General features: G+C 44.6%; 1 long non-coding RNA gene across 1 annotated transcript in view; it reads left to right on the forward strand.

The window, feature by feature from the left end:
• The window catches only part of LOC147736613 (uncharacterized), a 70,579-nt gene that overhangs the window by 40,776 nt on the left and 5,137 nt on the right, over positions 1-24,666 (forward strand). The gene's annotated exons all lie outside the window — the stretch shown is intronic.

Consider the following 24,666-nt stretch of genomic DNA (forward strand, 5'->3'; position numbering starts at 1 on the left):
AAGAGTGTAAATAAAAGACTAAGCCATTACTGAGGCTACGACAGCAAGAGTAAGGGGACCCGGCTGATAATGAGGAGAGAACCACCGCCTTGGTTTCGCAGTACTACCTAAATGAGGTAGTCACTAAACCAGGGAGGTTACTGTATGGCTGAGCAAGAAAGGGATAGAAATTTGGTATAGGAAATACGGAGGAAGAAGGAGCCGCCCGTCAAGAGGCAAACAGAAATAATGGCAGGAATCGCAAGTTACTATCAAGACCTATATCGGTCAATCACGAGCAAGTTATCAAGTGACACAGGAGGCTTCCTCAAACATATACAACTCCTGGTCCCGATGCCAAAGGAAACAAAATAAATAGATGAAGACATACTGTAAAGTGAGACAATTAGGACCATCAAAGACATTAATCTGGGAAAGCTCCAGGGCTGAACAAATTTCCAATATAACTATATAAAAGAATGGCTTCGAGTCGCACAAGAGACAGATGTTCCTTAAAGCCAATGAAATAAGCCAGTTACCCTATGACCAGCAGTTATCTATGGTTGTGGCAGTCCTGAAACACAGGAACCCAGCAGATTGATGTGACTTTCTACAGGCCTATATCACTGCTTAACACTAGCGAAAGTACTGGCCACTCGACTAAGGCAGCTCATCTTTAAATTGGTGCACATGGACCGGTTGGGCTTCATGTCTCAAGGGGCAGTAGGCTGAACCTCAAACACCTAAATGGCAACCTTACTAGATTGAGGGCTCACTGAGTAGACTCAGCCGTGCAATATCTTTACACCGCAAAAGTCTTCAACACTCTGGAGAGGACATGCCTACCTGAAGTATTAGAAAGAGTGGCTAAAAGGTCAAGGTCTTCAACACTCTGGAGAGGACATACCTATCTGAAGTGTTGGAAAGAGAGAGGAAAACGTCAAGGTCTTCAACACTCTGGAGAGGATACACCTTCCTGAAGTGTTAGAAAGAGTGGGGAAAACGTCAAGGTCTTCAACACTCTGGAGAGGACATACCTACCTGAATTGTTGGAAAGAGTGGCTAAAAGGACAAGGTCTTCAACACTCTGTGGAAGAAATACCTACCTGAAGTGTTGGAAAGAGTGGGGGAAAGGTCAAGGTATTCAACACTCTGGGGAGGTCATACCTACCTGAAGTGTTGGAAAGAGTGGGGGAACGGTCAAGGTATTCAACACTCTGGGGAGGTCATACCTACCTGAAGTGTTGGAAAGAGTGTGGAAAAGGCCAAGGTCCTTAACCCTCTGGAGATGACATACCTATCTGAAGTGTAGGAAAAAGAGGCTAAAAGGTCAAAGTCTTCAACAGTCTGGAGAGGACATATCTACATGAAGTGTTGGAAAAAGTGGCTAAAAGGTCAAGGTCTTCAACACTCTGTGGAGGAAATACCTACCTGAAGTGTTGGAAAGAGTGGGGGGGAGTCAAGGTCTTCAACACACTGGAAAGAACATACCTACCTGAAGTTTTGGAAAGAGTGGCTAAAATTGTCAAGGTCTTCAACACTCTGGAGAGGACATACCTACCTGGTGTGTTGGAAAGAGTGGCTAAAAGGTCAAGGTCCTCAACACTCTGGAGAGGACATACCTACCTGATGTGTTGGAAAGAGTGGCTAAAAGGTCAAGGTCCTCAACACTCTGGAGAGGACATACCTAGCTGAAGTGTTGGAAAGAGTGTGGAAAAGGCCAAGGTCTTTAACACTCTGGAGATGACATACCTATCTGAAGTGTTGGAAAGAGTGGCTAAAAGGTCAAAGTCTTCCATGTACTGGAGAGGACATACCTACCTGAAGTGTTGGAAAGAGTGGTTAAAAGGTCAAGGTCTTCAACAGTCTGGAGAGGACATATCTACATGAAGTGTTGGAAACAGTGGCTAAAATGTCACGGTCTTCAACATTCTGAAGAGGACATACTTACCTGAGGTGTTGGAAAGAGTGACTAAAACGTCAAGGTCTTCAACACTCTGAAGAGGACATACCTACCTGAGGTGTTGGAAAGAGTGACTAAAACGTCAAGGTCTTCAACACTCTGGAGAGGACATATCTACATGAAGTGTTGGAAAGACGGTCTAAAAGGTCAAGGTCTTCAAAACTCTGGAGAGGACATACCTACCTGAAGTGTTGCAAAGAGTGGCTAAAAGGTCATGGTCTTCAACACTCTGGAGAGGATATACCTATCTGAAGTGTTGGAAAGAGTGGCTAAAAGGTCAAGGTCTTTAACAATCTGGAGAGGACACACCTACCTGAAGTGTTAGAAAGAGTGGCTAAAAGATCACGGTCTTCAACACTTTGGTGAGGACATACCTATCTGAAGTGTTGGAAAGAGTGGGTAAAAGGTCAAGGTATTCAACACTCTGGGGAGGTCATACCTACCTGAATGAAGTGTTGGAAAGAATGGGGGGTGGGGGGGTCAAGGTTTTCAACACTCTGGAGAGGACATACCTACCTAAAGTGTTGGAAAGAGTAGGGGAAAGGTCAAGTTCTTCACCACTCTGGGGAGGTCATACCTACCTGAAGTGTTGGGAAGAATGGGGGGAGTCAAGGTCTTCAACACTCTGGAGAGGACATACCTTTCTGAGGTGTTGGAAAGAGTGGCTAAAAGGCCAAGTTCTTCAGCACTCTGGAGAGGACATACCTACCCGATGTCTTGAAAAGAGTGGGGAAATGATCAAGGTCTTCAACACCCTGGAGAGGACATAACGAACTGAAGTGTTGGAAAGAGAGAGGAAAAGGTCAATGTCTTCAACATTATGGAGAGGACATATCTACATGAAGTGTTAGAAAGACGGGCTAAAGTGTCAAGGTCTTCAAAACTCTGGAGAGGACATACCAACCTTAAGTGTTAGAAAGAGTGGCTAAAAGGTCAAGTCTTCAACACTCTGTAGAGAAATACCTACCTGAATTGTTGGAAAGAGTGGGGGAAAGGTCAAGTTCTTCACCACTCTCGGGAGGTCATACCTACCTGAAGTGTTGGAAAGAATGGGGGGAGTCAAGGTCTTCAACACTCTGGAGAGGACATACCTATCTGAAGTGTTAGAAATAGTGGCTAAAATTGTCAAGGTCTTCAACAATCTGGATAGGACGTACTTACCTGAAGTTTTGGAAAGAGAGAGGAAAAGGTCAAGGTCCTCAACACTCTGGAGTGGACATACCTTTCTGAGGTGTTGGAAAGAGTGGCTATAAGGTCAAGGTCTTCAGCACTCTGGAGAGGACATACCTACCCGATGTCTTGAAAAGAGTGGCTAAAAGGTCAAGTTCTTCAACACTCTGGAGAGGACATACCTACCTGAAGGGTTAGAAAGGGTGGCTAAAAGTCAAGTTCTTCAACACTCTGGAGAGGACATACCTACCTGAAGTGTTGGAAAGAGTGGGGAAATGATCAAGGTTTTCAAAACTCTGGAGAGGACATACCTACCTGACGCGTTGGAAAGAATGGGGGGGGGGTCAAGGTCTTCAACACTCTGGAGAGGACATACCTACCTGAAGTGTTTCAAAAAGTGGGGGAAAAGTCAAGGTCTTCAACACTCTGGGGAGGTCATACCTACCTGAAGTGTTGGAAAGAGTGGGAGTGAGTCAAGGTCTTCAACACCCTGGAGAGGACATACCTACCTGAAGTGTTTCAAAAAGTGGGGGAAAAGTCAAGGTCTTCAACACTCTGGGGAGGTCATACCTACCTGAAGCGTTGGAAAGAGTGGGAGTGAGTCAAGGTCTTCAACACTCTGGAGAGGACATACCTACCTGAAGTGTTGGAAAGAGAGGGGAAAAGGTCAAGGTCTTCAACACTCTGGAGTGGACATACCTACCTGAAGTGTTGGAAAGAATGGGTAAAAGGTCAAAAGTTCATAAAGGGTCAAGATCTTCAACACTGTGTAGAGGAAATACCTACCTGAAGTGTTGAAAAGAGTGGGAGAAAGTTCAAGGTCTTCAACACTCTGGAGAGGGCATACCTATATGAAGTGTTTGAAAGAGTGGCTAAAATTGTCAAGGTCTTCAACACTCTGGAGAGGACATACTTACCTGCAGTGTTGGAAAGAGAGGGTAAAAGGTCAAAGTCTTCAACACTCTGTGGAGGAAGTACCTACCTGAAGTGTTGAAAAGAGTGCAGGAAAGGTCAAGGTCTTCAACACTGTGGGGAAGTCATACCTACCTGAAGTGTTGGAAAGAGTGGCTAAAATTGTCAAGGTGTTCAACACTCTGGAGAGGACATAGCTACCTGAACTGTTGGAAAGAGTGGCTAAAATTGTCAAGGTCTTTAACATTCTGGAGAGGACATACCTACCTGAAGTGTTGGAAAGAGTGGGGGGGAAGTCAAGGTCTTCAAACACTCTGGAGAGAACATACCTATCTGAAATGTTGGAAAGAGTCGCTAAAACGTCAAGGTCTTCAATAATATGGAGAGGAAACACTTACCTGAAGTGTTGGAAAGAGAGGGGAAAAGGTCAAGGTCTTCAACACTCTGGAGAGAACATACCTACCTGAAATGTTGGAAAGAGTGGCTAAAATTGTCAAGGTCTTTAACAATCTGGATAGGACGTACCTACCTGAAGTTTTGGAAAGAGAGAGGAAAAGGTCAAGGTCCTCAACACTCTGGAGTGGACATACGTTTCTGAGGTGTTGGAAAGAGTGGTATAATGTCAAGGTCTTCAACTCTCTGGAGAGGACATACCTACCCTGATGTGTTAGAAAGGGTGGCTAAAAGGCCAAATTCTTCAGCACTCTGGAGAGGACATACCTACCTGACGCGTTGGAAAGAGTGGCTAAAAGGTCAAGGTCTTCAACACCCTGGAGAGGACATACCTACCTGAAGTGTTGGAAAAAGTGGGGGAAAAGTCAAGGTCTTCAACACTCCGGTGAGGTCATACCTACCTGAAGTGTTGGAAAGAGTGGGGGGGGGGGAGTCAAGGTCTTCAACACTCTGGAGAGGACATACCTACCTGAAGTGTTAGAAAGAGAGGGGAAAAGGTGAAGGTCCTCAACACTCTGGAGTGGACATACCTACCTGAAGTGTTGGAAAGAATGGGTAAAAGGTCAAAAGTTCATAAAGTGTCAAGATCTTCAACACTGTGTAGAGGAAATACCTACCTGAAGTGTTGAAAAGAGTGGGAGAAAGGTCAAGGTCTTCAACACTCTGGGGAGGTCATACCTACCTGAAGTGTTGGAAAGAGTGGGGTGAAGTCAAGGTCTTCAACACTCTGGAGAGGGTAATACCTACATGAAGTGTTTGAAAGAGTGGCTAAAATTGTCAAGGTCTTCAACACTCTGGAGAGGACATACCTACCTGAAGTGTTGGAAATAGTGGCTAGAATTGTCAAGGTCTTCAACATTCTGGAGAGGACATACTTACCTGCAGTGTTGGAAAGAGAGGGGAAAGGGTCAATGTCTTTAACACTCTTTAGAGGAAATACCTACCTGAAGTGTTGAAAAAAGTGGCTAAAATTGTCAAGGTGTTCAACACTCAGGAGAGGACATACCTACCTGAACTGTTGGAAATAGTGGCTAAAATTGTGAAGGCCTTTAACACTCTGGAGAGGACATACCTACCTGAAATGTTGGAAAGAGTGGCTAAAACGTCAAGGTCTTCAATAATATGGAGAGGAAACACCTACCTGAAGTGTTGGAAAGAGAGGGGAAAAGGTCAAAGTCTTCAACACTCTGGAGAGAACATACCTACCTGAAATGTTAGAAAGAGTGGCTAAAAGGTCAAGGTCGTCAATAATCTGGAGAGGAAACACCTACCTGAAGTGTTGGAAAGAGAGGGGAAAAGATCAAGGTCTTCAACACTCTGGAGTGGATATACCTTTCTGAGGTGTTGGAAAGAGTGGCTATAAGGTCAAGGTCTTCAACACCCTGGAGAGGACATACCTACGTGAAGTGTTGGAAAAAGTGGGGGAAAAGTCAAGGTCTTCAACACTCTGGGGAGGTCATACCTACCTGAAGTGATGGAAAGAGTGGGGGAAAAGTCAAGGTCTTCAACACTCTGGGGAGGTCATACCTACCTGAAGTGTTGGAAAGAGTGGGGGAAAAGTCAAGGTCTTCAACACTCTGGAGTGGACATACCTACCTGAAGTGTTGGAAAGAATGGGTAAAAGGTCAAAAGTTTATAAAGGGTCAAGATCTTCAACACTCTGTAGAGGAAATACCTACCTGAAGTGTTGAAAAGAGTGGGAGAAAGGTCAAGGTCTTCAACACTCTGGGGAGGTCAAACCTACCTGAAGTGTTGGAAAGAGTGGGGTGAAGTCAAGGTCTTCAAGTGCTTGAAAGAGCTGCTAAAATTGTCAAGGTCTTCAAAACTCTGGAGAGGACATACCTACCTGAAGTGTTGGAAATAGTGGCTAGAATTGTCAAGGTCTTCAACATTCTGGAGAGGACACACCTACCTGCAGTGTTGGAAAGAGAGGGGAAAAGGTCAAGGTCTTCAACACTCTGTGGAGGAAATACCTACCTGAAGTGTTGAAAAGAGTGCCGGAAAGGTTAAGGTCTTCAATACTCTGGGGAGGTCTTACATACCTGAATTGTTGGAAAGAGTGGCTAAAATTGTCAAGGTGTTCAACACTCTGGAGAAGACATACCTACCTAAAGTGTTGGAATGAGAGGCTAAAAGTGATGGAAAGAGTGGCTAAAATTGTCAAGGTTTTCAACACTATGGAGAGGACATACCTACCTGAAGTGTTGGAAATAGTGGCTAAAATTGTCAAGGTCTTTAACACTCTGGAGAGGACATACCTACCTGAAGTGTTGTAAAGAGTGGGGGGGAAGTCAAGGTCTTCAAACACTCTGGAGAGAACATACCTACCTGAAGTGTTGGAAAGAGGGGATACAATTGTCAAGGTCTTCAACAGTCTGGAGAGGATATACCTACCTGAAGTGTTGGAAAGAGAGGGGAAAAAGTCAAGGCCTTTAACACTCTGGAGAGAACATACCTACTTGAAATGTTGGAAAGAGTGGCTAAAAGGTCAAGGTCTTCAATAATCTGGAGAGGAAACCCCTACCTGAAGTGTTGGAAAGAGTGGCTAAAAGGTCAAGGTCTTCAACACTCTGTAGAGGAAATACCTACCTGAAGTATTGGAAAGAGTGGGGGAAAAGTCAAGGTATTCAACACTCTGTAGAGGTTATACCTACCTGAAGTGTTGGAAAGAGTGGGGGGGAGTAAGGTCTTCAAACACTCTGGAGAGAACATACCTACCTGAAGTGTTGGAAAGAGAGGGAAAAAGGTCAAGGTCTTCAATAATCTGGAGAGGAAACACCTACCTGTAGTGTTGGAAAGAGTGGCTAAAAGGTCAAGGTCTTCAACACTCTGGAGAGGACATACCTATCGGAAGTGTTAAAAAGAGTGGCTAAAAGATCAAGGTCTTCAACACTCTGTAGAGGAAACACCTACCTGAAGTGTTGGAAAGAATGGGGGGGAGTCAAGGTCTTCAAAAGTCTGGGGAGGATATACCTACCTGAAGTGTAGGAGATAGTGGCTAAAATTGTGAAGGTCTTCAACACTCTGGAGAAGACATACCTACCTGAAGTGTTGGAAAGAGAGGGGAAAAGGTCAAGGTCTTCAACATTCTGAAGAGGAAATACCTACCTGAAGTGTTGGAAAGAGTGGGGGAAAGGTCAAGGTCTTGAACACTCTGGGGAGGTCATACCTACCTGAAGTGTTGGTAAGAGTGGGGGGGGAAGTCAAGGTCTTCAAACACTCTGGAGAGAACATACCTACCTGAAGTGTTGGAAATAGTGGCTAAAATTGTCAAGGTCTTCAACACTTTGGAGAGGACATACCTACCTGAAGTGCTGGAAAGAGAGGGGAAAAGGTCAAGGTCTTCATCACTCTGGAGAAGACATACCTACCTGAAGTTCTGGAAAGAGTGCGGAAAAGGTCAAGGTCTTCAACACTTTGGAGAGAACATACCTACCTGAAATGTTGGAAAGAGTGGCTAAAAGGTCAAGGTCTTCAATAATCTGAAGAGGCACACCTACCTGAAGTGTTGGAATGAGTGGCTAAAAGGTCAAGGTCTTCAACACTCTGGAGAGGACATACCTATCGGAAGTGTTAAAAAGAGTGGCTAAAGGGTCAAAGTCTTCAACACTTTGTAGAGGAAATACCTACCTGAAGTGTTGGAAAGAGTGGGGGGGAAGTCAAGGTCTTCAACACTCTGGAGAGGATATACCTACCTGAAGTGTTGGAAATAGTGGCTAAACTTGTCAATGTCTTCAACACTCTGGAGAGGACATACCTACCTAAAGTGTTGGAAAGAGAGGGGAAAGGGTCAAGGTCTTCAACATTCTGAAGAGGACATACCTACCTGAAGTGTTGGAAAGAGAGGGGAAAAGGTCAAGGTCTTCAACACTCTGGAGAGGACATACCTACCTGAAGTGTTGGAGATAGTGGCTAAAATTGTCAAGGTCTTCAACCCTCTGGAGAAGACATACCTACCTGAAGTGTTGGAAATATTGGCTAAAAGTGTCAAGGTCTTTAACACTCTGGAGAGGACATACCTACCTGAAGTGTTGGAAAGAGAGGGAAAAGTTAAAGGTCTTCGACATTCTGAAGAGGACATACCTACCTGAAGTGTTGGAAAGAGAGGGGAAAAGGTCAAGGTCTTCAACACTCTGGAGAGGACATACCTACCTGAAGTGTTGGGCGGAGTGCCTAAAAGGTCACAGTCTTCAACACTCTGGAGAGGACATACCTACCTGAAGTGTTGGAAAGAGAGGGGAAAATGTCAAGGTCTTCAACATTCTGAAGAGGACATACCTACCTGAAGTGTTGTAAAGAGAGGGGAAAAGGTCAAGGTCTTCAACACTCTGGAGAAGACATACCTATCTGACGTTTTGGAAAGAGTGGCTAAAAGGTCAAGGTCTTCAATAATCTGGAGAGGAAATACCTACCTGAAGTTTTGGAAAGAGTGGCTAAAATTGTCAAGGTCTTCAACACTGTGGAGAGGAAATACCTACCTGAAGTGTTGGAAATAGTGGGGGGGAAGTCAAGGTCTTCAACACTCTGGAGAGGATATACCTACCTGAAGTGTTGGAAATAGTGGCTAAAATTGTCAAGGTCTTCAACACTCTGGAGAGGCCATATCTACCTGAAGTGTTGGAAAGAGTGAGGGGGGAAGTCAAGGTCTTCAACACTCTGGAGAGGACATACCTACCTAAAGTGTTGGAGATAGTGGGTAAAAGGTCAAAAGTGGGTAAAAGGTCAAGATCTTCTACTCTCCGGAGAGAACATACCTATCTGAGGTGTTGGAAAGAGTAGGGAAAAGGTCAAGATTTTCAACACTCTGTAGAGGAAATACCTACCTGAACTGTTGGAAAGAGTGGGGGAAATGTCAAGGTATTCAACACTCTGGGGAGGTCATACCTACCTGAAGTGTTGGAAAGAGTGAGGGGGGAAGTCAAGGTCTTCAACACTCTGGAGAGGACATACCTACCTGAAGTTTTGGAAAGAGAGAGGAAAAGGTCAAGTGTATTCAACAGTCTCGAGTCGACATACCTACCTGAAGTGCTGAAAAGAGTGGCTAAAATTGTCAAGGTGTTCAACACTCTGGAGAGGACATACCTACCTGAAGTGTTGGAAAGAGTGGGGGGGAGTCAAGGTCTTCAAACACTCTGGAACGGACATACCTACCTGAAGTGTTGGAGATAGTGTCCGAAATTGTCAAGGTCTTCAACACTCTGGAGAAGACATACCTACCTGAAGTGTTGGAAAGAGTGGGGGAAAAGGTCAAGGTCTTCAACAGTCTCGAGTCAACATACCTACCTGAAGTGCTGAAAAGAGTGGCTAAAATTGTCACGGTGTTCAACACTCTGGAGAGGCCATACCTACCTAAAGTGTTGGAGATAGTGGCTAAAATTGTCAAGGTCTTCAACACTCTGGAGAAGACATACCTACCTGAAGTGTTGAAAAGAGAGGGGAAAAGGTCAAGGTCTTCATCACTCTGGAGAAGACATACCTACCTGAAGTTTTGGAAAGAGTGCGGAAAAGGTCAAGGTCTTCAACACTCTGGAGAGAACATACCTACCTGAAGTGTTGGAATGAGTGGCTAAAAGGTCAAGGTCTTCAACACTCTGGAGAGGACATACCTACCTGAAATGTTGGAAAGAGTGGCTAAAAGGTCAAGGTCTTCAATAATCTGGAGAGGCACACCTACCTGAAGTGTTGGAATGAGTGGCTAAAAGGGCAAGGTCTTCAACACTCTGGAGAGGACATACCTATCGGAAGTGTTAAAAAGAGTGGCTAAAAGGTCAAAGTCTTCAACACTTTGTAGAGGAAATACCTACCTGAAGTGTTGGAAAGAGTGGGGGGGAAGTCAAGGTCTTCAACACTCTGGAGAGGATATACCTACCTGAAGTGTTGGAAATAGTGGCTAAAATTGTCAATGTCTTCAACACTCTGGAGAGGACATACCTACCTAAAGTGTTGGAAAGAGAGGGGAAAAGGTCAAGGTCTTCAACATTCTGAAGAGGACATACCTACCTGAAGTGTTGGAAAGAGAGGGGAAAATGTCAAGGTCTTCAACACTCTGGAGAGGACATACCTACCTGAAGTGTTGGAGATAGTAGCTAAAATTGTCAAGGTCTTCAACCCTCTGGAGAAGACATACCTACCTGAAGTGTTGGAAATATTGGCTAAAAGTGTCAAGGTCGTTAACACTCTGGAGAGGACATACCTACCTGAAGTGTTGGAAAGAGAGGGAAAAGGTAAAGGTCTTCGACATTCTGAAGAGGACATACCTACCTGAAGTGTTGGAAAGAGAGGGGAAAAGGTCAAGGTCTTCAACACTCTGGAGAGGACATACCTACCTGAAGTGTTGGAAAGAGAGGGGAAAATGTCAAGGTCTTCAACATTCTGAAGAGGACATACCTACCTGAAGTGTTGGAAAGAGAGGGGAAAAGGTCAAGGTCTTCAATAATCTGGAGAGGAAATACCTACCTGAAGTTTTGGAAAGAGTGGCTAAAATTGTCAAGGTCTTCAACACTGTGGAGAGGAAATACCTACCTGAAGTGTTGGAAATAGTGGGGGGGAAGTCAAGGTTTTCAACACTCTGGAGAGGATATACCTACCTGAAGTGTTGGAAATAGTGGCTAAAATTGTCAAGGTCTTCAACACTCTGGAGAGGCCATATCTACCTGAAGTATTGGAAAGAGTGGGTAAAAGGTCAAAAGTGGGTAAAAGGTCAAGATCTTCTACTCTCCGGAGAGAACATACCTATCTGAAGTGTTGGAAAGAGTAGGGAAAAGGTCAAGGTTTTCAACACTCTGTAGAGGAAATACCTACCTGAACTGTTGGAAAGAGTGGGGGAAATGTCAAGGTATTCAACACTCTGGGGAGGTCATACCTACCTGAAGTGTTGGAAAGAGTGAGGGGGGAAGTCAAGGTCTTCAACACTCTGGAGAGGACATACCTACCTAAAGTTTTGGAAAGAGAGAGGAAAAGGTCAAGTGTATTCAACAGTCTCGAGTCGACATACCTACCTGAAGTGCTGAAAAGAGTGTCCAAAATTGTCAAGGTCTTCAACACTCTGGAGAAGACATACCTACCTGAAGTGTTGGAAAGAGTGGCTAAAAGGTCAAGGTCTTCAATAATCTGGAGAGGCACACCTACCTGAAGTGTTGGAAAGAGTGGGGGAAATGTGAAGGTCTTCAACACTCTGGGGAGGTCATACCTACCTGAAGTGTTGGAAATAGTGGCTAAAATTGTCAAGGTCTTCAACACTCTGTAGAGGACATACCTACCTAAAGTGTTGGAAACAGAGGGGAAAAGGTCAAGGTCTTCAACAGTCTCGAGTCAACATACCTACCTGAAGTGCTGAAAAGAGTGGCTAAAATTGTCACGGTGTTCAACACTCTGGAGAGGCCATACCTACCTAAAGTGTTGGAGATAGTGGCTAAAATTGTCAAGGTCTTCAACACTCTGGAGAATACATACCTACCTGAAGTGTTGGAAAGAGAGGGGAAAAGGTCAAGGTCTTCAACATTCTGAAGAGGAAATACCTACCTGAAGTGTTGGAAAGAGTGGCTAAAATTGTCAATGTCTTCAACACTCTGGAGAGGACATACCTACCTAAAGTGTTGGAAAGAGAGGGGAAAAGGTCAAGGTCTTCAACATTCTGAAGAGGACATACCTACCTGAAGTGTTGGAAAGAGAGGGGAAAATGTCAAGGTCTTCAACACTCTGGAGAGGACATACCTACCTGAAGTGTTGGAGATAGTAGCTAAAATTGTCAAGGTCTTCAACCCTCTGGAGAAGACATACCTACCTGAAGTGTTGGAAATATTGGCTAAAAGTGTCAAGGTCTTTAACACTCTGGAGAGGACATACCTACCTGAAGTGTTGGAAAGAGAGGGAAAAGGTAAAGGTCTTCGACATTCTGAAGAGGACATACCTACCTGAAGTGTTGGAAAGAGAGGGGAAAAGGTCAAGGTCTTCAACACTCTGGAGAGGACATACCTACCTGAAGTGTTGGAAAGAGAGGGGAAAATGTCAAGGTCTTCAACATTCTGAAGAGGACATACCTACCTGAAGTGTTGGAAAGAGAGGGGAAAAGGTCAAGGTCTTCAACAGTCTCGAGTCAACATACCTACCTGAAGTGCTGAAAAGAGTGGCTAAAATTGTCACGGTGTTCAACACTCTGGAGAGGCCATACCTACCTAAAGTGTTGGAGATAGTGGCTAAAATTGTCAAGGTCTTCAACACTCTGGAGAATACATACCTACCTGAAGTGTTGGAAAGAGAGGGGAAAAGGTCAAGGTCTTCAACATTCTGAAGAGGAAATACCTACCTGAAGTGTTGGAAAGAGTGGGGGAAAGGTCAAGGTCTTGAACACTCTGGGGAGGTCATACCTACCTGAAGTGTTGGAAAGAGTGGGGGGGGGAGTCAAGGTCTTCAAACACTCTGGAGAGAACATACCTACCTGAAGTGTTGGAAATAGTGGCTAAAATTGTCAAGGTCTTCAACACTTTGGAGAGGACATACCTACCTGAAGTGCTGGAAAGAGAGGGGAAAAGGTCAAGGTCTTCATCACTCTGGAGAAGACATACCTACCTGAAGTTTTGGAAAGAGTGCGGAAAAGGTCAAGGTCTTCAACACTCTGGAGAGGCACACCTACCTGAAGTGTTAAAATGAGTGGCTAAAAGGTCAAGGTCTTCAACACTCTGGAGAGGACATACCTATCGGAAGTGTTAAAAAGAGTGGCTAAAGGGTCAAAGTCTTCAACACTTTGTAGAGGAAATACCTACCTGAAGTGTTGTAAAGAGTGGGGTTGAAGTCAAGGTCTTCGACACTCTGGAGAGGATATACCTACCTGAAGTGTTGGAAATAGTGGCTAAAATTGTCAATGTCTTCAACACTCTGGAGAGGACATACCTACCTAAAGTGTTGGAAAGAGAGGGGAAAAGGTCAAGGTCTTCAACATTCTGAAGAGGACATACCTACCTGAAGTGTTGGAAAGAGAGGGGAAAAGGTCAAGGTCTTCAACACTCTGGAGAGGACATACCTACCTGAAGTGTTGGAGATAGTGGCTAAAATTGTCAAGGTCTTCAACCCTCTGGAGAAGACATACCTACCTGAAGTGTTGGAAATATTGGCTAAAAGTGTCAAGGTCTTTAACACTCTGGAGAGGACATACCTACCTGAAGTGTTGGAAAGAGAGGGAAAAGGTAAAGGTCTTCGACATTCTGAAGAGGACATACCTACCTGAAGTGTTGGAAAGAGAGGGGAAAAGGTCAAGGTCTTCAACACTCTGGAGAGGACATACCTACCTGAAGTGTTGGGCGGAGTGCCTAAAAGGTCACAGTCTTCAACACTCTGGAGAGGACATACCTACCTGAAGTGTTGGAAAGAGAGGGGAAAATGTCAAGGTCTTCAACATTCTGAAGAGGACATACCTACCTGAAGTGTTGGAAAGAGAGGGGAAAAGGTCAAGGTCTTCAACACTCTGGAGAAGACATACCTATCTGACGTTTTGGAAAGAGTGGCTAAAAGGTCAAGGTCTTCAATAATCTGGAGAGGAAGTACCTACCTGAAGTTTTGGAAAGAGTGGCTAAAATTGTCAAGGCCTTCAACACTGTGGAGAGGAAATACCTACCTGAAGTGTTGGAAATAGTGGGGGGGGAGTCAAGGTCTTCAACACTCTGGAGAGGATATACCTACCTGAAGTGTTAGAAATAGTGGCTAAAATTGTCAAGGTCTTCAACACTCTGGAGAGGCCATATCTACCTGAAGTATTGGAAAGAGTGGGTAAAAGGTCAAAAGTGGGTAAAAGGTCAAGATCTTAGACTCTCCGGAGAGAACATACCTATCTGAAGTGTTGGAAAGAGTAGGGAAAAGGTCAAGGTTTTCAACACTCTGTAGAGGAAATACCTACCTGAACTGTTGGAAAGAGTGGGGGAAATGTCAAGGTATTCAACACTCTGGGGAGGTCATACCTACCTGAAGTGTTGGAAAGAGTGAGGGGGAAGTCAAGGTCTTCAACACTCTTGAGAGGATATACCTATATGAAGTGTTAGAAATAGTGGCTAAAATTGTCAAGGTCTCTAACACTCTGGAGAGGACCTACCTACCTGAGGTTTTGGAAAGAGAGAGGAAAAGGTCAAGGTATTCAACACTCTGGACTGGACATACCTACCTATGGTGTTGGAAAGAGTGGGTAAAAGGCCAAAAGTAGGTAAAAGGTCAAGATCTTCAACCTTCCGGAGAGAACCTACCTATCTGAAGTGTTGGAAAGAGTGGGGAAAAGGTCAGGGTCTTCAACACTCTGGAGAGGACATACCTACCTGATGTCTTGAAAAGAGTGGCTAAAAGGTCAAGGTCTTCAACACTCTGGAGAGGAGATACCTACCTGTACTGTGTTGGAAAGAGTGGCTAAAAGGTCAAGGTTCATAACACTCTGGAGAGGACATACCTACCTGAAGTGTTGGAAAGAGTGGGGGAAAGGTCAAGGTCTTCAACACCCTGGAGAGGACATACCTATCTAAAGTGTTGGATAGAGTGTCTAAAAGGTGAAGGTCTTCAACCCTCTGGGGAGGTCATACCTACCTGAAGTGTTGGAAATAGTGGCTAAAATTGTCAAGGTCTTTAACACTATGGAGAGGACATACCTACCTGAAGTGTTGGAAAGAGAGGGGAAAAGGTCAAGGTCTTCAACACTCTGGAGTGGACATACCTATCTGAAGTATTAGAAAGAGTGGGTAAAAGGTCAAAAGTGGGTAAAAGGTCAAGATCTTCAACACTCGCGGGAGGTCATACCTACCTGAAGTGTTGGAAAGAGTGGCTAAAATTGTCAAGGTCTTCAACACTGTGGAGCGGACATACCTACCTGAAGTGTTGGAAAGAATAGGCAAAAGGTCAAGGTCTTCAACACTCTGGAGTGGACATACCTACCTGAAGTGTTGGAAAGAGTGGGTAAAAGGTCAAAAGTGGGTAAAAGGTCAAGATCTTCAACACTCCAGAGAGAACATACCTACCTGAAGTGTTGGAAAGAGTGGGTAAAAGGTCAAAAGTGGGTAAAAGGTCAAGATCTTCAACACTCCGGAGAGAACATACCTATCTGAAGTGTTGGAAAGAGTAGGGAAAAGGTCAAGGTTTTCAACACTCTGTAGAGGAAATACCTACCTGAACTGTTGGAAAGAGTGGGCGAAAGGTCAAGGTATTCAACACTCTGGGGAGGTCATACCTACCTGAAGTGTTGGAAAGAGTGAGGGGGGAAGTCAAGGTCTTCAACACTCTTGAGAGGATATACCTATATGAAGTGTTAGAAATAGTGGCTACAATTATCAAGGTCTTCAACACTCTGGAGAGGACAAACCTACCTGAGGTTTTGGAAAGAGAGAGGAAAAGGTCAAGGTATTCAACACTCTGGACTGGACATACCTACCTATAGTGTTGGAAAGAGTGGGTAAAAGGTCAAAAGTGGGTAAAAGGTCAAGATCTTCAACCTTCCGGAGAGAACATACCTATCTGAAGTGTTGGAAAGAGTGGGGAAAAGGTCATGGTCTTCAACACTCTGGAGAGGACATACCTACTTTTACTGTGTTGGAAAGAGTGGCTAAAAGGTCAAGGTTCACAACACTCTGGAGAGGACATACCTACCTGAAGTGTTGGAAAGAGTGTGGAAAAGGTCAAGGTCTTCAACACTCTGGAGAGGACATACCTACCTGAAGTGTTGGAAAGAGTGTCTAAAAGGTCAAGGTCTTTAACACTCTGGAGAGGACATACCTACCTGAAGTGTTGGAAAGAGAGGGGAAAAGGTCAAGGTCTTCAACATTCTGAAGGGGAAATACCTACCTGAAGTGTTGGAAAGAGTGGGGGAAAGGTTAAGGTCTTCAATACTCTGGTGAGGTCATACCTACCTGAAGTGTTGGAAAGAGTGGGGGGAGTCAAGGTCTTCAAACACTCTGGAAAGGACATACCTACCTGAAATTTTGGAAATAGTGGCTACAATTGTCAAGGTCTTTAGCACTATGGACAGGACATACCTACCTGAAGTGTTGGAAAGAGAGGGGAAAAGGTCAAGGTCTTCAACATTCTGAAGAGGACATACCTATCTGACGTTTTGGAAAGAGTAGGGAAAAGGTCAAGGTCTTCAACACTCTGGAGAAGACATACCTACCTGAAGTGTTGGAAAGAGTGGGTAAAAGGTCAAAAGTGGGTAAAAGGTCAAGATCTTCAACACTCCGGAGAGAACATACCTATCTGAAGTGTTGGAAAGAGTAGTGAAAAGGTCAAGGTTTTCAACACTATGTAGAGGAAATACCTACCTGAAGTGTTAGAAAGAGTGGGGGGAAGTCAAGGTCTTCAACACTCTGGAGAGGATATACCTACCTGAAGTTTTGGTAAGAGAGAGGAAAAGGCCAAGTTATTTACCACTTTGGACTGGACATAGCTACCTAAAGTGTTGGAAAGAGTGGGTAAAAGGTCAATAGTGGGTAAAAGGTCAAGATCCTCAACCTTTCGGAGAGAACATACCTCTCTGAAGAGTTGGAAAGAGTGGGGAAAAGGTCAAGGTCTTCAACAATCTAGAGAGGACATTCCTATCTGAAGTGTTGGAAAGAGTGGGGGAAAGGTCAAGGTCTTCAACACTCCTGGGGAGGACATACCTGCCTGATGTCTTGAAAAGAGTGGCTAAAAGGTCAAGGTCTTCAACACTCTGGAGAGGACATACCTACCTGAAGTGTTGGAAAGAGTGGCTAAAAGGTCAATCTCCCAGCAGTGGTTAAAGGTCCTCTATCATCAAGCAATGGCAAGGGTAAAAGTAAATGTTACTATATTGTACCTCTTTCGGACTGGAGAGGGGTACGAGACACATATGTCTTCTATCCCCATTGCTATTTGTGCTTTCGCTGGAACCCCTGCCCTGCTCAGTCAGGGAAGACCTGCTGTTTTGGGTCCCTGGGAGGTGAGGTACAGAGAAACCATACCAATAGTTCTGGAGGGATTTAAATATTGAAAGATATGTGTAATATTTGTACTAGGCCAGAGGACAATGTTAAAAATGGTCATCCTGTCCGAACTCCGTAATGCGATCCACAATCCCCTGTACAGGATCCTGCCAGAATACTTTAGTAAGCTGCAGACAAGTAGCCTGCACTCAGATGGGAAAGATGTCTGATCGATGAGCCCCATGCCCCCCATGCGGCCTGGCAGAGGTGAAATGAATCCATCCCTGAGGCAGCACCCAGCCACATACAGCACCCGATGTGTAGTTAAACCCACAGGGGAGGCCTCCTGACTGCCTTTTTCTCCTCTGCGCTCATTACCTGAACACAAGATGACAACGGCCGTCTTACAGCCTACTGAGTGATTGCTTAACTGAAAGAGATGACCTCGGGTAGACCTTTTGTCCAAAGACGCGACAAAGGTGAATACAGCTAAATTAACCTTGCAATCCCTAACCACAGAATACAAGAAGAACTGTGGGGACTTGTTTCTTTATACTCTTACCTCCCACATTTGAACTAAAGGACTTAGCGAACTAGATGTGAGCGGTGCTCAGGTGCATTTTTCCCAGAGTGGGCCTGTATAGCACGGATGCCTCCTTGTGCTTTCCTATGATGTCCTGTCGGCTTCATACCTTTGACTGCTACTGTCCCTAAGATTTGGCTAGATCATTTTGGAGGTCGACCTGGATGATCCTTTCATGGCAAGACTACTGATCTGTTGAATGCCAAGTAAGTCCAGGAGACAGAAGTGGCTTGGTGAGTACTGAGGATCCTCTGGCCCTGCGGCAGACCAGCCCCCCCAAATTTCAATCCAGCTGCATTAACCAAGGCCCCTTGATGGCTAGCAATAAAAGAGAGTTGGGAACCCCCATAACAAAGAAGAATCTAAACATTTGCCTAGGTCACCTGCCTGATAAACCTTCCAATACGATGATACAAATGCATAAGTCCGAAAGGACAGCTTCAATCTCTTGTGAGTGACTAATGAAATAGAGGCATGGGTGACCTAGTGGCAAACAACGAAGATGACATACTTACCATGAGCAAAGAGGTCAAGAACATAATGGATTCCCAATCTAATAAGGTTGAAAAATCAAGGCTCTCTGGGAAAATTGAAAGATTTGGAAGACGGATCACAGTGAGATAATGTGCTGATCCGGAACGTTTCAGAACAGAGGAATGAGATGAAATCATCCTGTACTGTAAGTCTCTTTTCCAAATTGTACTCGAAGAGGGCCCATCACATAAATCCCATAATCCAGGCACATCGAGTAAGAGCACCACGGGAAGCACCTGGTGTCTGCCCCAGAAACATTATAGTTAAGCGAGGTCCTCCCACCTAAAGGACATTGTTAATGTGAGAAGTCAAGAAATTAGATCTGCTCATTTTTCGAGAAAGTACCCGACCTTTTCTAGGATGTTTCACATGTGGTCATGAACAAATGACGCATGCTATCCTTAGTGACTCCTGAGGTTCATAGATGGAAAATATTCCCTTTGCAATGTAGTTTCAGCTATACTCTAAATCCCATATGATCTGCACAGTAGAGGAGGTACAGAAATTGCTGGGTCTATCTAGAAGCAGCCCAAGTACCATTGAAAGGACCAATGATAGCCCACCAAGGAACAAGAAAGCAAAGAGAGAGCCCACAATCCCGTATGAAGGGAGCAGTCAATCGCCCCTGGAAATCTTAAGGCAGGTAGGAGAATATTTATGGTACCCACTAATCGAAAATTGGACACGCAAGGGCAGGGACTTTAAGGAGGGCCACAGGTGTGCTACAGGTGAATAGAGAGCAGAATGGCTCTCACTAGGCATGTACCATTCACCCTCCAACCTCTCGACCAAGAAAGGCTCACTAGACTAACGATCTATGTCAGGATCCAACTACAGAGGCACAAGGCCCAAGCCCTCAACTCTACGTGCTTCTATCAGAGGGACAGTCCCAGTGCGTTGGACCAAACTGTGGAGCTGATGCACCCGTCCAGCCCGGTGTGCTACTGTATGAATATGAGAGATGTAGGTTTGCGCTCTGGCATGAGGCAGCTGGGGGTGGGGGGCGTCTAGGGATGGGAGATGGCAGGTTACATTGTGCAAGAGGGAGGAGCTGGTTGTCCTTCCCATCGAAATAGGGGTTTTTGAGGGAGTGGAAGGTGTTGGGGAGTTGGGGTTGGGGGGAGGATGGGAGTCAAGTTTTGGAGTACGGAATTGTATCACAGGTGACACCAGGTCTGACCCAGAGCAAGAAATAAGGGTCTGACATGCCTCAAACATTGAACCTGGGTAAACAGACATGGATGGGTGCATGTTGGTGGGACAGCAGGTCTATGAGTGGAGGGGCCGCCCCTATAAGAGGGAAAGCATATGGCAGCAATGAAGAATGCACCAGGGACAATAGAGGTCTGGCCCTTGTGTGAGGCAAAAAAGGAAACCACTGACAGGATAGTGGAGAACGGGAACAACCGCTTGGAGCTGCCAGAGCAAAGAGGTTTGGTGTGCTAATCTTGCCGGGTGCTTGAGGTACTCCTTTCTTCAAGAAACTTGAGGACATGCACAAGCGAGGCCTCTCCATGTGCAGGGGATAAGGAGAGGGCTCTTCCACAGATTTATGTAGTGCAATTCGATGGACTGATGGAGCGGGAGTAGAGCTGGGGTGTTTTGACGGAGATTTGTTGCACTATTTTTGCATTTCTATTGTGTCTTATAAAAAGGATGCATTGCAGTACCTGACAGATTGGAATGGATTTTGTTACCGGAGGTCCCTGTCACTCTTTTTTTCTGTTGATTTGGCTCTTACTCCCCATTATGGGGTCTTGTGTTCATGATAAAAGTTAATGCTTTTTCCATCTCAATCAGTAGAGCTTGATGGATGTGGGTGGGGATTGGGGTGATCCAATCTCACGCTCCTCTGAAGATGTTGGATCCCAGCTTTCAACATGATCCGTTTGTGAATGGGATTGTTTCTTTAAAGGTATGACTTAAATGTTGTTTTCAATTTATCATTGTGCTCCTAGTGTCCTTGACTTTCTGCTGCAGCAACGTCCCCCTCTTTTTAGTCTGTTGCTTGTTGCCACTGTATTTGCAGACTTGTTTGCCAAAGGCAATGGATTCTTGGTTGATTTGGGCGATGAATCTACCACTACAAGCTCAGGCTTTTTCACAGGGTTTGATTGTTTGTTTTTTTTTGTCTCATGCTGGAGGCAAAATTGGACAGTGAGTCATCGCAAAACTTGTGAACATTGGTCTCCAGAGGGTTATGCTAGGTGAACCGTAGCTTGGTATCTCTATCCGATTTGTTGCTGTTGCAAATTGTGTCACACCAATGCCTCTCAAGTCTTGCCTTTGCGCAAGATGGTAGCGGTCTCAGAGAGTCTTCAAATTCCCTAGTTTGCTCTGATTTTTTCAATTTTGATTGGCGCAATGCTGCAGTTTTACCAATTTAGGGTCCATTTTTGGAGTTGAATTTGGCTGGCTGAGAGGGAGATTCAGTTTGAATGTGCCCAACACTGATTGGAATATTGATGGAACATTCCCAATGTGTTAAGTACTGGGGGCAGGGACATGCCCATGGGCACTGGTTGGTCTTATCTTGCGGCCAAATTATTAAGGAGTCTAGATTTTGCAGAATGTTCTGCCCTCAATGCAGAGGTTAGTTGCCTTTCAAACAATTAGATGTCCTCCGGAAGAACTCTAGAGAACTACAATGACAGGAGAAAGGTAAATACTGTAAGTTAACTTTAGTTAGTCACATTAACAAGAGTAAATACAACATTTAACAAGAGTAAAGACAACAGCTGCCCTGATTAACTGTGTGAGTTTCTCATGGTGTGGACTGACAGGTTCAGTTTTTTTTGCTCAAACATACACAATAATTCAGGCTCTAAGGCAAAGAAGAACACTGCTCCAGTCATGGACCCTGCAATGTGCCGGCCTTTGACTGGCCAATAGTAGCGGCTTCCATCCCAGAAATTATATGCCGGAGGCGGCCTCTTTCCCCAAGAAGGCAAATGCAGTCTCATTCTCTGTGTAGGGCAGGCGCCAGTGTAGGACAGACCTGGCCATGTCGGTTTCGTATCAGTCTGTCACATACGATCTTACATTCTTTTCAAGTTAACCTTGTGTATGACAATGAACCTTTAAACAGAAGAGCTGCTTGTGTAACCACTTAGGGCCAGGTGTACAAAGCTTTTGTGAGGTCTCAAACGTCCCAAATCGCAGAATAGGGTCGTTTGTGACCTCCAAATAACATTTTTTTAATGTACAAAGGCCCAATTTGAAATTAAGTAATCTATTACTGAATTGCAAGGATTCGGTATTAGTAAGGGGCATGTTTAGTGCGTCCCTTCCTAATACCGAATCTCAGTGGTATGGTGAATGTTTTGCAACTGAAATGAGGTTGCAAAACATTCACATTTTTCCACCTACTTCAAGTAGGTGGTAACACATTTACGAATGGAAAGAGGCTCCCTCAGGACCCATTCCCCTGTGAGAATATTTGCAAAAACATTTTTCAAGAGCAGTCAGCGGTCTCACAAACCACGGCCTACTCCTAGATTGCTGTACATCATATGTAAACTTTAAATGCCTCCGAGATTGTTTGATAAGAGGCAACTGAATGAGAAAGGCAATTAAATGAGAAAGGCAATGTTTTATGGATTAAGACTACAACTCTAGCCATGAATGAGCTATAGGAAGCAAAGTAATGTGTGGTTCCCCAGTGATGCACAAAGTTATCCCTGTCCCAAGGTATCAGGGGCATTGCTTGAAGAAAAACCACTTCTGCCTGTGTCTCTCTAAATATGCGAGTATCAATCTGCATTTTTAGGGTTACCAATTTTCTTGTACCTTACATGTCATACACCGAATTGTATTTGCCACCCTTGAAAAGGAAAAGCATAGCGGACATTAAATAACCGGATGCAAATATCCATCAACAGTGGTGTAATGAAGGTCAAGTAGTTCCAGACCACTCGCTCCTCAGTGAATGCCGCCAAACCAAAATTGCAAATGAAACCAAACCCCTTTCCTCCCACCTCCTGGACTGATAGCCCAACCATCAGTGACAACTGAAAAACTCAGCAACTCAGTTCAGAACAGCAAACTTGTGCTCAGCACAGGAGACTAGAACGTTAGAGCCAGCTACCGACACCACAGCTCAGTGCAGCACAACTGTGATTTGAGATTATATACTTGGGGCATATTTACAAGCCCCTTGCGCCACTGGAGTGTCACTTTTTTAATGCTCCAGTGGCGCGCAGTGCAGGACAATATCTACAAGTCCCTGTAAAGCCGCTCTGTGTGGCTTTTCTTGGCTTTGTAGATAAGGTGAAAGACCACACAGCACAATTCACTGAGTTGCCTTATATTCAGGAAGGGACGCGTTCCCATGCAACACCCTTGGATATTGACACTGCCCCAGATTTACAACACAGCGTGAATCTGGGGCAGTGCGAAAAATAATATGCCTCCCCAGAGCAGACTTAGCAAGAAGAAATGTTTATATTTCTCCTAGTTTTTTCCTCTTTCCATGTGTGCTGCAGTGAAAGAGCATAGCACCTCTTGTGATTGTGTTTATGCAGGAAGGTGTCCTTTGCTACTCACATATAATCATGCCAACAACACAGACACCTTGCACCATGGTGCAACGGCGCCTGCGTTGGCGCACGTCTGCAATTTATGATTTAGCACTGACTGAAAGAATTGGAATGCCCTGTATCTTGTAAATGCAGTGCATTTGTGTCCTTTCAAATTGGCATAGGACAGCGGAGCAAAATGAGTTGCGTGCTGCCCTAGACTAATTCTTTGTAAATATGGCTGTTGAATTTTGCAACAGACGACTAAGGCAGGGTGGAACATCAGGTTGTTGTAACGGTTATTGTGCGGACCACCTACAGGTGTATAGCTGAGACACACTGCCCTCCATCACTGTCAGCACATCAGAGCTAAGTGTCCACTCCAGGGGAAGTCGTTTGTTAAGGAATAGTTAAGGTTAGGCGTCATTGGGGGCATTCCTGGTAGGAATGCATTTGCTGATTGGACACCAGCAAAAAACAGCCAAAACAAATAACTTTACCCCTGCAGTGCATTCCGGTGAAAGCAATCAATCTCAGCAAAGGTGGTCAAACCCGAGAGACAGCATTCCAAACATGCAATGTACATATGTAACTGCAATAACTATATGAAAAGACCCCAGTCTCATAAAATTACATCCCATATCTCACATACAGTGGAATCTGCCAACATAAGAATGTGCCAGACATTGCATCACCTCTCTAAAATCAGACAACAAATACAGTGGACTTTCACAAGTAAGAAGTTACTTTCCAGCAACGATTAGCATTAAAGCGTGCAGCACGTTTTCACAAATGTAAACTTTCTAACTATTTTAAAAAGTTCAGGCAAGTAGTGTCACATTAGAAAGTCATTTTATATCAGCCCTGATTAAAATCTTCTAAAACATGCAAATTTCAGTTCGGTAAACATAACAGCCCACTTAACTTCTCTCTCATCTTGTGCTGGGGCATACTCCTGATAAATAAAATTGATGTAAAATCTACCAGTCAAATTTCTCAATGAATCCGCAGAAAGCAGCAGCCTGCGACCGTGCTCTATGAAAAGCAGGGAGACACTGTGACTTGAATCACATCAACAGGTCTTTTTACTGCTTATGCTGAACAGGTCACATCACAGAGCGGATCAATTTGGACGGGTGGCGGGGTACGCACTGAACAAAGCTAAGACTCAAATCACACACAATACACATACAGAATGCACAGATCCTCGGGTGATGGCAGAGGGGGTATATTTGGGAGTGTCTATCACTGCAGACCTAGATCAGCTGGTGGAAATAATCATCAGTCCGATAATAAGTAAGGCTAAGCAAGACCTGGACAGGGTACACAATATTCATATGTCTATAGTCGCTCGAGTAAACTTTTTAAAAATGAATCTCCTCCCAAAGTTTTTATATTTATTTAGATCAATGCCCCTATTCTTTAATGTTAGCTGGTTTAATTTAATAGAACAAATATTTAACCGATTTATTTGGTCCCATAGCAAAACCAGAAGAGCACTGAGATTCATGTCGCTACCACGGGGGCGGGGGGGCTGGCCCATGCCGGACTTGAAACTGTATTACTGGGCAGCAGCGCTACAACAACTGACAAGTCTTCTGGGGGGGCAGAAATGGAGGAAGCACACCACACAGGGTCCACGGAGATCTACGG

This window comes from Lissotriton vulgaris, chromosome 1_2, assembly GCF_964263255.1.
Source record: "Lissotriton vulgaris chromosome 1_2, aLisVul1.2, whole genome shotgun sequence".
NCBI lineage: Eukaryota > Metazoa > Chordata > Amphibia > Caudata > Salamandridae > Lissotriton > Lissotriton vulgaris.